The 16,653-nt window shown below is 33.5% G+C and overlaps 1 non-coding gene across 1 annotated transcript; it reads left to right on the forward strand.

Annotated features, from left to right (window-relative positions):
• The first annotated feature begins 8,551 nt into the window (after positions 1 to 8,551).
• LOC132164824 (small nucleolar RNA Z103) lies at positions 8,552 to 8,646 on the forward strand. The gene has a single exon (XR_009438427.1). It is a non-coding gene; the product is annotated as a small nucleolar RNA Z103 (small nucleolar RNA).
• The last annotated feature ends 8,007 nt before the right edge of the window (positions 8,647 to 16,653 follow it).

Consider the following 16,653-nt stretch of genomic DNA (forward strand, 5'->3'; position numbering starts at 1 on the left):
AAAGGAAAATAAAAAACCAAGGAAAGAAAATAGTGCTACTGGTCGAATGGGCAAGAAAAAAGTGCTACACGTCGAGCACCAGCTCTTTAAAGCTGGTATTCTTTTCCTCTAGTTAGTCCCCCCACAAGAGACAAAGAACTCTCCTTTGTACAAAATTTTGTTTCCATTTTTAAGCTTCACGTACTGAGCTCTTTGTCTTTGGTCTCCACGCCTCTGTTCTGATTTTCTGAGAACGCAGAGGTGGCAGTGGTTTTTTTGAAGAAAATTTGAAGAGAGGAGAGTTGTGGGTGAGGCCTTAGAAGCCCTGCTTCCATGGTGAAGATGGAGATGAGAGTCAGACATTTTTAAACGTACGGCCAACCCAAAAAGAAAAAAAAAATAAAATGAAAAAACTCTTTTTATGTGGGATATCAGATATGGACATATATTTCTTTTATTTATTGCAACACTTACAAGTTGATAAATATAAATATATAGATCGAATCAATAATATTTTACTTTACGGTCATGCATGTTTCAAAGTTGATATATCTTATTTATATATAAAATTAATATTAATAAGTATTTTAAAAAGTTTATATAACATAAAATTATGTTTTAACTCTAAAATTAAATCGGACATGTATATTTGAGAATCAAGTTTCATCTTATTGACTTATTTCGGAGGAATCAGAACCAGAGCGTTCTGCCTCAAGTATCATTTGAATACAATCCGGAGGATCACTCCACCATACACTATCCATCGAATCATGTAGAGCCTGTTGGGCTAACGTGTGAGCAGCCAATCGGACATGTATAGAGGTGGCTAACTTGCGCGTCCACGTACGTAGCATTTAATGAACAAGTGGCATGGTCTCTCTCTTCGATCTCTTTGGCATTTATTAATTGCGCTCATATGATCTTAAATGGGTCGCTTTTTTTTTTTTTTGGATTAGTAAATGGGTCGCTTTAATTTAAGTGGACAGACACGTTAAAGTTTTTCTCATGAAAAATCCACTAGTTGTCCTCATGTAAACACACAAGTGTTCTATGTGTTAACACACTTTTTAATAATTAATATTTAATACTCGGTTTGGTAGTGAAAAAGAATTTACAATTATCTCTTATATATTCCTCCAATTTTCGATATTATTTTTTGTTTCATCTATTAGCAAATATTTAAAAAATAAGACAACAATAAACTAAATTAGACAATAATTAACTATATATCACAAGCCCAACAAAACAACTATATAATTAATTTTCTACTTATTTTATTCATAACATAATCGCCTATAATATTTCTAGGGATCAGTTTTTATTATTAGAATATAAACTATGGCTGAATGGAATAAAATAAATACAATATAATAACCCTAATACGACTAGGGTTAGCCGACTTATTCTAACATAACGTAAACCTAATACATAAAATTAATAACACTAGCCTAATATGAAAATGTTCGTAACAGTTCCTTCACTGACTTTCCAATCACTCGCACAATATCAGCATCTGCTCTGCCCTTCTTCATAAACCCGATTCTGCGCAGCGCTTCCATAGCCGCCTCTTTCTTCGTCTGTGATCCTTCAAGAAACTCACGAAGCATCCTCAAAACCTTCTCACAACAAACAACCCGTTGTTTGTGAATATCCTTGCACCCTTCTCCAACAATAGTTGCACCGAGCACTCTGATGCTTTCAATATTGCTCTCCATCAAAGCCACCACAAATTCAATGTCTTCTACTCTTTCGAAATTGTACTTGCTACGTACATGTCCATTTTTGCACATCTCTAACAAGCAAGCGGCAACCAATTCCTTAACCTATAAACAAAACAAAAATGAATAAATTCAAAATGCAAATCAATCAAGCACAAATAAAATTAAGTTACCTCATCATCTGGATGAGTGAGGAGGGGATGAGAGCATGTCAAAAGGGGCCAATCTGATTGAAGTTGTATGGCCGCATAAGGTAGCCAATCACTTTCGCCATCTGGACTAGGATGCCAGCGTGTTCCGGACGAGCTTGTTGTTGGACGTTGTTGAGAGCCGCTTCCAACTTCGGGAGGAGTCCAAGATCAACTAGCGTGCGCTGGTCATGAAGACAAAGACCGGTGATCATGTTCAGAGCATTCAACAACTCTTTTGGCTGGTTAGATTCCAGCTGGTGAATCACATTCTCCAGTGATAAATCCATTGCAGGGAGGTGAGGGAGAAATGGAGAATGCAGGGAAAAGGAAGGGAAACACTGCGTGAGGGAGAGTGGGAGGGAAAAAAAACAAAGTGAAAAACTAATCGACTCCCAATTTAAACAATCATGTGCGGAAATAAATCAACCATCAACAAACACAAAGATTTGTTTACGAAGAGGAAACCATTTAGAGAACTCTCTAAATGTAAAACCTCTCCGGGGCAGCCAAACCCAGGAAATCAACTAAATCAGTAGAATAACAAGAAATATCTTAATGTTGAAGACTCACATAACCTATGCACTTTGACATTCAAGTATACCAGACAAGCGACCCACTTATCTACTACCGCAGTAGTTCTTCCAGAACATCTGGATTGTTCCTTCTACGTGATCTCCTTTCACCGGAACTCCGGTTGACTTCGATTTCTTCAACTCCTTTCTAAGCCCAAGATCTCTTAAAACCTAATTAGAAATCGTCCATTTACTTCTATGCACAGTTTCATATATATAGAAACTGGACTCCTAGTCCAACCAAAATACAAATTTGAAAGCTAACAACCTTATCTGCTATAAGGCGTTCGGACGAGTAGTAAGCTCGTCCTACTACTCGTCCGAACGAGAACTAGTTTCTTCGTAAAATATACCTGCAACTTACTAGTCGTCCGAACGACATCAATGACCGTTCGGACGAAGCTAGGTTAAATATGCTAATTCTAGTTCTCTGGAGCGGCGCGTCCGGACGGTAGTGCAGACGCTGATTCAGACGAAGCTCTCGGGTTTCTGTCATATCTATTGCGTCCGGACGGTACATCAGACGAGACTTCAGACGAAGCTCTCAGACTTTCTCGTATAGCTATCTCGTCCGGACGGTGATGCAGACGAGACTTCAGACGAAGCTCTCGGGTTTTCCTGTATTGCTATCTCGTCTGGACGGTGGTGCAGACGGGGTTCAGACGAAGCTTTCTGGAAACAATTCATTCTTCTCGTCCGGACGTGGTGCAAACGAGAAGAATGAATTGTTTCCAGAAAGCTTCGTCTGAACCCCGTCTGCACCACCGTCCAGACGAGATAGCAATACAGGAAAACCCGAGAGCTTTGTCTGAAGTCTCGTCTGCATCACCGTCCGGACGGTACTTGCTACGTACATGTCCATTTTTGCACATCTCTAACAAGCAAGCGGCAACCGATTCCTTAACCTATAAACAAAAAAAAAATGAATAAATTCAAAATGCAAATCAATCAAGCACAAATAAAATTAAATTACCTCATCATCTGGATGAGTGAGGAGGGGATGAGAGCTTGTATGGCCGCATAAGGTAGCCAATCACTTTCACCATCTGGACTAGGATGCCAGCGTGTTCCGAACGAGCTTGTTGTTGGACGTTGTTGAGAGCCGCTTCCAACTTCGGGAGGAGTCCAAGATCAACTGGCGTGCGTTGGTCACGAAGACAAAGACCGGTGATCACGTTCAGAGCATTCAGCAACTCTTTTGGCTGGTTAGATTCCAGCTGGTGAATCACATTCTCCGGTGACAAATCCATTGCAGGGAGGTGAGGGAGAAATGGAGAATGCAGGGAAAGGGAAGGGAAACACTGCGTGAGGGAGAGTGGGAGGGGAAAAAAAACAAAGTATAATAAAAAGTTAAAAGTAAAGAATGCTATTTATAGATGTACAGAACATGCGTTTCTTTCCGTAACTTTAGGGCACAAATTGAATGAATTAAAGATTTTCAATCGCATATTGCATGGTAGTATGCATGCAATTTCCCCCCTGCATGCAGAATTAAAGATTTTCAATCGCATATTGCATGGTAGCATGCATGCAATTTCCCCCTGCATGCAATTTCCCCCTGCATGCAGAATTAAAGATTTTCAATCGCATTTTGCATGGTAGCATTCATGCAATTTCCCCCTTCATGCAATTTCCCCCTGCATGCAGAATTAAAGATTTTCAATCGCATACTTACTTGAGAATTCACCATTTTATGCTTTTGAGTTTTGATTATGTGCGGAACAAATTTTGGGTGCCACAGGGAAAGAGAATGGTAATTTTGGATGATTTGAGTTTTTCATTTCCTGGATGGCATCCTACACATTATGTGCATGGAGGCCCCTGAACCAATATAAAATGTTTTATTTGATTTTTTCTCGAAAAATGATAAATTAATTGCCAAAAATATCTAAGGATTAAATAAAACCAAAATTAATTTATTTATCAATTAATTGGCAATTATTATTATTATTTTTAATTAATTTATCTTTTTTCGAGATCTTAATGCCATATGAAAACTTGCCAAAAATATCTAAGGATTAAATAAAACCAAAATTAATTTATTTATCAATTAATTGGCAATTATTATTATTATTTTTTATTAATTTATCTTTTTTTGAGATCTTAATGCCATATGAAAACTTGCCAAAAATATCTAAGGATTAAATAAAACCAAAATTAATTTATTTATCAATTAATTTGCAATTATTATTATTATTTTTTATTAATTTATCTTTTTTCGAGATCTTAATGCCATATGAAAACTTGCCAAAAATATCTAAGGATTAAATAAAACCAAAATTAATTTATTGGTACTGATAACCAACACACGATCCGCACACTAACCAATCTTGGAGTCGGCTCGAAGTTGGCTGCGGCTCTCAACAATGTCCATCAAAAAGTTCGTCTGTAAGACACAGGCCTCCTAGTCCAGATCTGTAGCCTCATATGGCCATTCAACTTCAATGTGGTCGGCTCCTTCTGGCATTCTTTCACCCCTCCTCACCCATCCAGATGAGACGGTAACTTATTTCTATTAATTGTGCTTGATTTGCATTTTGAATTTTGAATTAATTTATGTTTTGTTTATAGGTTAAGAAATATGTTGCCTCCTATTTGCTAAAGATGTGTGGAAAAGAAATTTTAGGTCACAAGCAAAATTTTAAAAGCGAAGAAGACGTTGATTCTATGGGGGCTTTGATGGAGAGCGATAATGAGAGCATCGGAGTGCTCGGTGTAAAGATAATTTTAGGATGCTGCGTAGATGTTCACAAACGATGGTTGTCTGTTGTGAGAAGGTTTTAACGAGGTTGCATGCCTTTCTTGAAGAATCATCGACGAAGAAAGACACGGCTGTGGAAGCGTTGCATAGAATCGGGTGGACGAAGAGGGGCAGAGCGGGTGCTGAAATTGATGAGAAGTTTTTGCGAGTAATTGGAAAGTCAGTGAAGGAAATCAATCGGATGCACAATAAGATGACGGGATTTGAGATGGGTGACACACATATTTGTAAATATATTCGTGTTTCTTTGTTTTGATTTGAGATATGTTAATATGTTCTTGAGATGCAGATATTCATTTGCATTAATTGCATACATTTTGAGATATACATATGTTTTGACTACTGATCATATACATTTTAATTTGAGATATAGTTGTTTCCAAAATTTACGACAGGCTTGTTATAGTTAATTTTTGTCTAATTTATTATTGTTGTTTTATATTTTTTAGATCCCATTAATATGTTCATCAATAATAATAATAATAATAATAATAATAATAAAACACTTTAGGATTCCAGATTATGTTGATCAACTGATATGTATTACATGGATGATAAAATAGTTGCAAAAATAAGACTAGATTGAAGTTTTGAATTAAGATATAGAAAAATGATAAATTAATGAAAATGATAAATTAATTGCCAATTAATTGATAAATAAATAAATTTTGGTTTTATTTAATCCTTAGATAGTTTGGGCAATTAATTTATCATTTTCATTAATTTATCTTTTTTCGAAATCTTAATGCCATATGAAACCTTCAATCTATATTTATTTTTGCAACTAATTTATCATCCATGCAATACATATCACTTGATCGACATAATCTGGAATGCTAACTTGATCAACATAATTTGGAATCCTAAAGTATTTTCTCATTATTATTATTATTGATAAACATATTAAGGGGATCTAAAAAAAATATAAGACAACAATAATAAATTAGACAAGCTCATCATAAATTTTGGAAACAAATATATTTCAATATATCTCAAATCAAAGTGTATATAAGCGAAACACAAATATATCTCAAAAAGTACAAATATGAATTATTCAAAGTAGGTGTGCCACCCATCTCAAATCCCCTTCATAAACATCCAATTGATGTCATTCACTAACTTTCCGATTACATGCAAAAACTTTCACATAACAAACAAATGTCAAAGCAGAAATTCAAATCAAACATAACCATAGAATTTCATGAGACTTTTAAGGTATTAAAAAGTTTTGGATTGTTATGATTTTTGGATATGTTGTTGGCGCTTGAGTGAAGAAAATTTTAAGTCAAATTTCATGTCATTTGGATTTAAATTGAAAGAGATATGATTTTTCTAAGTTTCGAAGGTCAAGTTATCAAACATTTAAAGCGACTCAAAATGTATGGAATATTTGAGTGGGTTAATGATCACATTTGGTCACAATTTTTGGATATTTTGTGGGCCTTTGAATGAAGAAAATTTCAAGTAAATAAATGTTATGAGCCTTTGCATGGTTAGTATATGGTATAAGGGTTTTTCGAAAATTTTACGTGTTTGTTTTTTGAAAAACAGCGATGGAGATTAATTTTACATGTTTGGTTTCTGGTAAACGGTGTCGTATTATTAATTTCACTAGTTTGGTTGTTGGTAAACTGTGTGATATATGGTATATAAGGGTTTTTCGAGAATTTATACATGTTTGTTTTTTGAGAAACAATGATAGAGATCAATTTTACCTATTTGGTTGCTAGTAAACGATGTTGTATATGGTGTATAAGGGTTTTCCAAGAATTTCTACGTGTTTTTTTTTTTTTGTAAGAAATGGTGATTGAGATTGTAAGTAAACGGTGTCGTATATGGTAGATAAGGGTTTTTCGAGAAACATCAATTTTATGCAACAATTTTACCTGTTTGTTGTGTTTGTTTACCGAGAAACGATGATGAACATCAATTGTATGCAATAATTTTACATGTTTGGTTTCAGGTAAATTATGTCATTTTTGCATGATCAGTATATGGTATAAAAGGTTTTTCGAGAATTTCACGTGTTTGTTTTTCGAGAAACGGTGATTAAAATTAATTTTAACTATTTGATTTTTGGTAAACGGTGTCGTATATGGTAGGTACACAAGGGTTTTTTGAGATTTTTTACGTTTTCGTTTTCCGAAAAACGGTGATGAAGATCAATTTCACCTTTTTGGTTGTTGATAAAAAGTGTAATATAGTATATAAGGTTTTTCAAGAATTTATACTTATTTGTTTTCTGAGAAACGGTGATAGATATCAATTTTACATGTTTGATTGCTAGTAAATGATATTGTATATGGTATATAATGGTTTTTCGAAAATTTCTACATGTTTTTTTTTTTTTTGGGAAAAACAGAGATGGAGATTGCAGGTAAACGATGTCGTATCTGGTATATATGGATTTTTCAAGAATTTATACATGCTTATTTTCCGAGAAACTGTGATTAAGATCAATTTTGCTTGTCTTGAATATATTGACAGTGAATATCAGCACAAGAATGGAAAGAATTGAACGTAATATTTGAATGTTATTTTTAGAATAATATATTATTTTACTTTCTCTCCAACTTTAGGGATATTTTTATATTTACTTTTTTTTCTTTTCAATAATACAAATATCCCTAAAGTTAGGTTTATATTATTGTGAATTAAATTTTGAAGTATCAATTAAATTTAAGATATGAGGAACCATTGAAGAAGGTTGAGAGCTTATGTGTCGAGGAAAAGAGGAAAATGGAACAAATTAATTTTGAAGTATTAATTAAATTTAAGATATGAGGAACCATTGAAGAAGGTTGAGAACTTATGTGTCAAAGAAAAGAGGAAAAGGGAACAAATTAATTTTGAAGTATTAGTTAAATTTAAGATATGAGGAATCATTGAAGAAGGTTGAGTGCTTATGTGTCAAGGAAAAGAGAAAAATTGAACAAATTTCAGTGTACAGTCCACAAGGTGTTTATGTATCCCTCTTAACGGTGGACAGAGCTACTCAAGAATAAGACTGAAGATGATGATAAGACTGAGGGTGCTGCTGAGTTGGAAATCATATGGAGCATTATGAAGGAAGTAGAAGCAGGTTAAGAAATTCAATTGGAAATCAAGTGGCAGAGAAATCGCATGTCTCAAAAGGTAAATTTGTTCTTTAATGGTCTCTCACGTATAACTTTATAGAAGGCTTTTCTCGTATAACTTTATAGAAGATTGAATCTCACTCTTTATTAACTCCATAGTATATATGAAACAAAATATTGCATAGAAGAATAAAATTATAAATTGAAAATCAAGGAATAAAATGATTTTGTTTGATTTTGTAATTTGTGAAAGATTGAAGTGATGATTATTTCCCCAAATGATCAAAGCTGATTATAACTGTGCTACATTTTGTAATTCTCTTTTTTAGGAGAATCCAAGAGTTTAATTAAGGATTTGTGATTAATCAAACAAAATCAGAATGCAAGCAAGTGAAGGTTTGGGGTGGCCAGCCAACCCTTCGAATTTTTGTTTTTTGTTTTTTTAATTTTATTATTTTTAAATTTAATTTTTAAATTAAATTAATAAAAAATTATTATGCTGACGTGGCATTAACGGAAGTTAAAAAAAATTTGACGGCAATGATTTTATTGGCATTTCGATTGACCCAGGGAATAAATTTTCAAAAAAAAAAAAAAAAACTTAGGGACAAAAAAATTTTGACGCGTTAACCCAATGATTTATGATATATTTACCCTAAAAATTAATATTAAAGGCCAAAGGTTTTTTTTTTTTTTATAAAAAAAAAAAACTAAGGAGAGGAAAGTTCACCCTCATAAAGTAAATTAAGGAGCATAAAAAAACAGCAAGATAACTGATCTAGACCAAACAAATTAAACAAGAGACCAGATATAATAATTAAAATTGAAACTATAAGCAAAACAATATGCAGGATTAACAAACACTAACAAGTTGTATAAGAAAAAACATTCTTGGGTGTACAAATCTCTTTCTGGTCCAACATTCAAACCATCGCATGGCTAGCACATTGCTTATGAACTAATCTCGGTAACAATATGGTCCAATGAATTTTTTGCTCCTTAATTAGTTATTTGATTGGTACATTACACACATCCAGTGGTTCTTGAATCCATAACCTCATCATCAACAAGAAGAGGAGGTGCAACTTCTTCAAGGATTCTTCTTTAGCTTGAAAGCTTTAATGCTTCTGTGTCGTAATGCTATTATTTTTCAGAAGGAAGTCAAGTAATGCTTTATGTGTGTTTCAGACTCATATAATTCTTTAAGTACCACTAAAAGCCTTCGAATGCACTTGATTGAAGATCCAACTATGTCCCAAAACTTACATAGAAAAATGAGATATTGTTAATATCTTCTTTTAAGATTCAACTTAATAGAAGATATTGTTATGTAAAGATTGAAACATTTGTTATGATCTAGAGTATCATTCTGTTGTTGAGTTGGTGTAGAAGATAATGTCTTGATACTCACCATGTCGAGTGTTGCGGCTTTGTCAACTTGATGCTATAATCCTGGCAACTCTTGTTGCCCGGCAGACTGGGATGCAAACTGGGTTGGTACGTATGTATGTTTGACTACCGGTTTGCTTTATTGCCCATGTTGAAGTCACTCATGAAGGTTTGTATTGGTGTTTTCTTGAATGTTTTTTACTACCTTTTTTTTTTATTGGCTACTATTTTGAGTTTTTTTGGGATAAATCATTTCTTTAAAAGAATCACTGTAATGATCACTTTTAAACCTAAACAAACAATAAAAAGAATCACTATAATAATCACTTTTAAACCTTGCCGGTCATAGTTGGTGAATGTAAACATGAAGACGTACTCTATTCTTCGGTCATGAAGGAGATTGACTTGTCTATTGCATTTAGTAAAATCGTAGTTTCATCTTATTAAGTGGTTTTTAATTAGTATGTTAAAACAAACTTAGTTAACTGATTGATCTAAAAAATCACAGCTTAACATTTAAAATCACAATTTCACCTTTAAACCTTGCCAATCACGTACGGTTTTAGAGACTTAGGGTTTGTCTGAGTTTGCAATTTAAAAAAGTGCGATTTAAAATAAAAAAAAATTAAAACATACTATTTGAAAAACCTAACTTTTAAATACACAATTAAATATTTGATAAAATGACCTTTAAAATTGCGCCTTTTTAAAAATGCCCCCGTCATGATTCATTAATTGTTGTAACCGTTGGTGAATGGTAACGTGGACACTTAGAGCATGCTTGAGAAATAAAACTTTTAAGTTAAAATTTTTTTTTTTTGCAAAAGCTTCATTTTTAAACTTTTATCAAATGTGTGTTTTCCCCATTTTTAGAGTAAAAAATTCAAAGTACTTTTGAAATTTTTTTACCAAACATGCCCGCTCTTGTTTGGTACAACTTTTTAGGTACTAAAGGTACTTTTTAAGCTCTTTAATGCAATCTTAAACATGAGATTGCGTTTGAGAAATAAAGCTTTCAAGTCAAAAAAACGCTTTTGAGAAGAAAAAAAAATTCATTTTTAAGCTTTTGATAAAAGTGCATTTTACCCATTTTGATAATCAAAAGCGTTTTTTTGACTTGAAAGCTCTATTTCTCAAATGCAATCTAATGTTTGAGATTGCATTAAAGAGCTTAAAAAGTACCTTTAGTACCTAAAAAGTTGTACATTGTTATGTACAACTTTTTAGGTACTAAAGGTACTTTTTAAGCTCTTTTTTGGTACAACTTTTTAGGTACTAAAGGTACTTTTTAAGCTCTTTAATGCAATCTCAAACATGTGATTGCGTTTGAGAAATAAAGCTTTTAAGTCAAAAAAAGGCTTTTGAGAAAAAAAAAATTCATTTTTAAGCTTTTGACAAAAGTGCATTTTAGCTATTTTGAGAATCAAAAGCGTTTTTTTGACTTGAAAGCTCTATTTCTCAAACGCAATCTCATGTTTGAAATTGCATTAAAGAGCTTAAAAAGTACCTTTAGTACCTAAAAAGTTGTACCAAACATGCCCGCTCTGTAAGAATTTAATGTCCCACATGACATGGCACATATGAGTATTTATTAGACTCCTTAAGTTATGAGATTATTTAATCTTAATCCTTAATAAACTGTTGGTTAATTAATTAAGAGAAGTGGTTTCCTATTGAATTAACTCTTACTTTGATGGGAAGTTGAGTTATAAAGGAATAAAGCAAACCGGTCCTCTCTTTACCCTATAAATGTACGCAATTTCCATCATCTTCGTGTACCTTAAGTGGGTCAAGCGAGAGAAACCAATTTCTAGTGTTTAGGCTTTTAAAGAAGAATTAAAGAAGAAATGGATTCTGGTATGTTTTCTTTTATCAATTTATTGTGAAATTCATGATAATTAAGATCTGGAAGTTATAGTATGTTATGTCCATTTTATGTTTTACATGTAGTATCAGAGCCTTAGTTGTAACTTTCATGATTTTCCATTAAGAAATATGTTAAATATTAATAGTTAACCTCTTAATTAAATCCATATCTATCGTAATTTATTTTTGCATATGCCAATGTGATGTTTTTGTATTTGCCACTTGTGTATGCAAAACTAAAACGACTAGATGCTAAATTGAGGTTTCTATAATTATAGTACATTGAATTTGGAATCTATCTTTATTTATGCATGTCATGTACACCTGTTTCATAATTATGATTTATGACATGTGACTGATTAATGATACTCTTCATGAAACGTTCCAACATATAGGTATATTGGTGATCTCTTTTAGGTTATGATTTCTAAAAGAGTTATTGCGTGGACAATAAAGAATTCGGACCCTACTACACGAATTGCACTTGCTATTAATTGTTTGTATTATTATGGTATAAAATAAATATTTTGCTGTTACGGTTTATGTCATTTTGCTAATATATTCAGAAGGCATTTTGGTACGTGTTTGACATATATGATTATGAGTTTGGCATAAAGTGCATAATTACAAAACATATGCACCATTAAAAGCATGAACTCGTGGATGTTGTGTGCAATAAAGGTTAGTTCAGTCTTTATTGTGTACGTATGAACGATAAACCTTCTCAATGTTTATTGTGTACACATGTATGTCTTTATTTCTATATGATTAATCGAGTTCTTTATTTTATCATGCAAAACTCTTAGTGGACAATTTAGCAATATCATTTAGTGCAAATTATAAATATTGGCAGATGCAAAAGTTTTATGTAAATATATTTGCTATTCGCAAAATTCATTGCTCCAAATTTACTGCTGCTTTAAAGAATTGAATTAATGTTATGACAGTAAATGTCGTCTTTAAGAGATTGATTATTTTATTTCATGTATTACTTTTATTATCTATAAACATGAATATTTATGTGAATCAATGTTAAAAAGGCATATTATGACTTTTCGGTTTGCATTGTCATTATTTCGAATTGAGATCTATACTATGAAATAGTTTGGTAATCACCAAAGTGACCAAACTAAAAGGATACATAGATTTCAAGTCGTATGCTAGAAACTTAATACCCATATCCCAGGTATTAAGATAATGGCATTGCAAATTTTTGACGGTTTTTCTAATAACATGAATATTTTGGATAGGCCCAAAGGTGCACCACCTTTCAAGTGATTGATAAACTAAGGTGGGATAATTAATGTGCATCCTTAATTGAGAGTTGGAACCGGATACCCAAAGGTAACAGACCTATTGAATTACAGATGCATTATTAATTATTCCTATAGGTGAAAGGGAATCACCATAATGATCATATATATATTTTTAGTATATCATAATTTCCACCCAAAGGTGAATTGCGGTAGTACTACTTAAAATATTATTTTATTTTTGATAACTCATAGCATTAATATAGTGAGCATTTATTTTATTGCAGTGTTAGTTCCTATTTCGCTACATTCGCATGCTTCATCTGTTCCGATTCTTAATGTAACAAATTTCTCTGACTGGTCTGAACAAGTTCAGTTTCACCTTGGTGTTCTGGATCTTGATTTGGCACTCCGGACTGAGAAACCGCCTACTATTACTGATTCAAGCGGTGCGGAAGAAAAGGCATTATACATGTCTTGGGAAAGATCGAACAGATTGAGCATTATGTTTATGCGAATGAGCATAGCGAATAATATTAAGTCAACACTTCCTAAATGTGATAGTGCTAAAGAATTCTTTACAACTGTGGAAGAACGTTTCCGTTCAGCTGACAAGTCTCTTGCTGAGACATTGATGGCTGAACTTAGTACCATGAAATTTGATGGTACACGTGGGATGCATGAGCATATCCTTGAAATGACAAATTGAGCTGCTAAATTAAAAGCTCTTGGGATGAATGTGGATGAATTTTTTCTTGTGCAATTTATCTTGAATTCCTTGCCTTCTCAATATGGGCAATTTCAAATTCATTACAACACTATTAAAGATAAGTGGAATGTAAATGAATTGACCAGTATGCTTGTTCAAGAAGAGGCGAGGCTTAAGCAATAAAGATATCATTATGTTCGTCTTGTAAGTTATGGAGCCAAAAAGAAGTGGAAGAAGCCTAAGAAGGGCAAAAGATAGAGTCACCTAAAGTTAATGGACCTCCTCAAGTAATTGAGGTTCATCAAAAGGGACTAAACAGTGTTAAGTGCCATTTCTGCATAAAGTTTGGGCATGTTCAGAAAGATTGTCTCAAACGTAAGGCATGGTTCGAAAAGAAAGGTAAGCCTTTAGCTTGCGTATATTTCGAATCAAATCTTACTGTTGTTCCTTCCAATACTTGGTGGATTGACTCAGGTTCTACTGTTCATGTTTCTAATTCGATGCAGGGCTTCCTTACAATCCAGAATTTAAACCCAAATGAAAATTTCATAGTCATGGGAAATGGGGTTAAAGTTCAAGTTGTTGCCATCGGAACCTTTCGTTTGTTTCTAGATACTGGTTGTTATCTAGATTTGTTTCAGACTCTTTATGCTCTTTCTATTTCTCGAAATTTGGTTTCTTTATCTAAACTTGATCTTGATGGTTATTCCTTTACATTCCGCAATAAAAGATTCAATTTATTTAAAAACACCTCTTTTGTTGGTTCAGGGAATCTATGTGATGGTCTTTATAAATTGAATCTTAATAGTCATTTTGCTGAAAGCCTTCTAACTCTGCATCATAATGTTGGAACTAAACGTAGCCTGATTAATAAAAATTCTTCCATCTTTTGGCACAAAAGACTGGGTCATATATCCAGAGAAAGATTAGAAAGATTAGTAAAAGATGAGATTCTTCCGAATCTAGATTTTTCTGATTTTGGTGTGTGTGGATTGTATTAAGGGAAAACAAACCAAACACACAAAGAAAGGTGCTACAAGAAGTGGAGGACTTCTTGAAATTGTCCATACAGACATTTGTGGACCTTTTGACTCACCATCTTTTAGTAGAGAAAAATATTTTATCACCTTTATTGATGATTTTTCACGTTATTGTTATATCTATTTGTTGCATGAAAAATCTCAAGCAGTAAATGCTTTGGAGGAATACATTACTGAGGTTGAAAGACAATTAAATAGAAAAGTGAAAGTTGTCAGATCAGACAGAGGTGGCGAGTATTATGGAAGGTATGATGGATTGGGTCAATGCCCTGGCCCATTTGCTAAACTCCTTGAAAAGCATGGCATTTGTGCACAATACACTATGCCAGGTATGCCTCAGCAGAATGGAGTAGCTGAAAGGCGTAATCGTACTCTAATGGATATGGTTAGGAGTATGTTAAGTAATTCCTCTTTACCCATTTCATTGTGGATGGAAGCCCTTAAGACCGCTGTATATTTATTGAATAGAGTCCCTTCTAAAGCAGTTCCAAATACTCCTTTTGAACTGTGGACTGGAAGGAAACCAAGTTTAAGACACCTGCATGTTTGGGGTTGTCCTGCGGAGGCTAGAATTTACAATCCACATGAAAAGAAATTGGATTTGAAAACCATTAGTGGTTACTTTATTGGTTATCCAGAAAAATCCAAAGGGTATAGGTTTTACTGTCCTACACATAGTACAAAAATTGTTGAAACCGGTAATGCCAGATTCCTTGAGAATGGTGAAATCAGTGGGAGTGATAAATCACAAAATGTGGTTATTCAAGAAGTTAGGGTAAAAGTCCCACTACCCATAACTTCTAAAGAAGCTGTTGTTCCTATAGCCTACACATAGTACAAAAATTGTTGAAACCGGTAATGCCAGATTCCTTGAGAATGGTGAAATCAGTGGGAGTGATAAATCACAAAATGTGGTTATTCAAGAAGTTAGGGTAAAAGTCCCACTACCCATAACTTCTAAAGAAGCTGTTGTTCCTATAGTTGTACAATCATTTGACAATGTTGAACAACAAGTTATTGATCAATCACTCCATGATGAGATTATCACCAATGAACCAATTATAGAAGAATCACAAGGAATAGCATTAAGAAGGTCTCAAAGAGAACGAAGATCCGCTATTTCAGGTGATTATGTTGTTTATTTATAAGAATCTGATTTTGATATAGGGACAAGTAAGGATTCGGTTTCATTTTCACAAGCCATTGAAAGTAATGATTCTGTTAAATGGATTGATGCCATGAATGATGAGTTGAAATCAATGGACCAAAATAAAGTCTGGGATCTCGTTGAATTGCCTGAAGGATTTAAGACAGTCGGGTGTAAATGGGCCTTCAAGACCAAGTGCGACTCACATGGCAATATTGAACGATATAAAGCTAGGTTTGTGGCCAAAGGTTTTACTCAGAAAGGAGGCATTGATTATAAGGAGACATTCTCTCCTGTGTCTAAGAAGGATTCACTTAGAATCATTATGGCTTTGGTACCTCATTATGATTTAGAGTTACATCAAATGGATGTGAAAACTGCATTTTTGAATGGGAGTTTAGAGGAGGAAGTCTATATGGACCAACCTGAAGGTTTCTTAATAAAAGAAAAAGAGCACATGGTTTGCAAATTAAATAAGTCAATATATGGACTTAAATAAGCTTCCAGACAATGGTATCTTAAGTTCAATGATACCATTACTTCCTTGGGTTTTAAGGAAAACACTATTGATCGGTGTATATACTTAAAGGTTAGTGGGAGCAAGTTTATGTTCCTAATTCTATATGTTGACGACATATTGCTTGCTAGTAGTGATCTTGGTTTATTGCATGAAACCAATGAATTTCTCTCTAAGAACTTTGAAATGAAAGATATGGGTGAGGCAACCTATGTGATAGGAATAGAAATATTCCGAGATCGATCACGTGGATTGTTAGGGTTGTCTTAAAAACAATATATTGAAAGAGTTTTAGAGAGATTTGGCGTGGAGAACTGTTTAGCTAGTGTTGCTCCAATTCAAAAAGGGGATAAGTTTAGTCTCATGCAATGTCCACAGAATGAATGGGAACGTAAACAAATGGAAAGAATTCCTTATGCTTCAGCGGTAGGAAG

This window comes from Corylus avellana, chromosome ca10, assembly GCF_901000735.1.
Source record: "Corylus avellana chromosome ca10, CavTom2PMs-1.0".
NCBI lineage: Eukaryota > Viridiplantae > Streptophyta > Magnoliopsida > Fagales > Betulaceae > Corylus > Corylus avellana.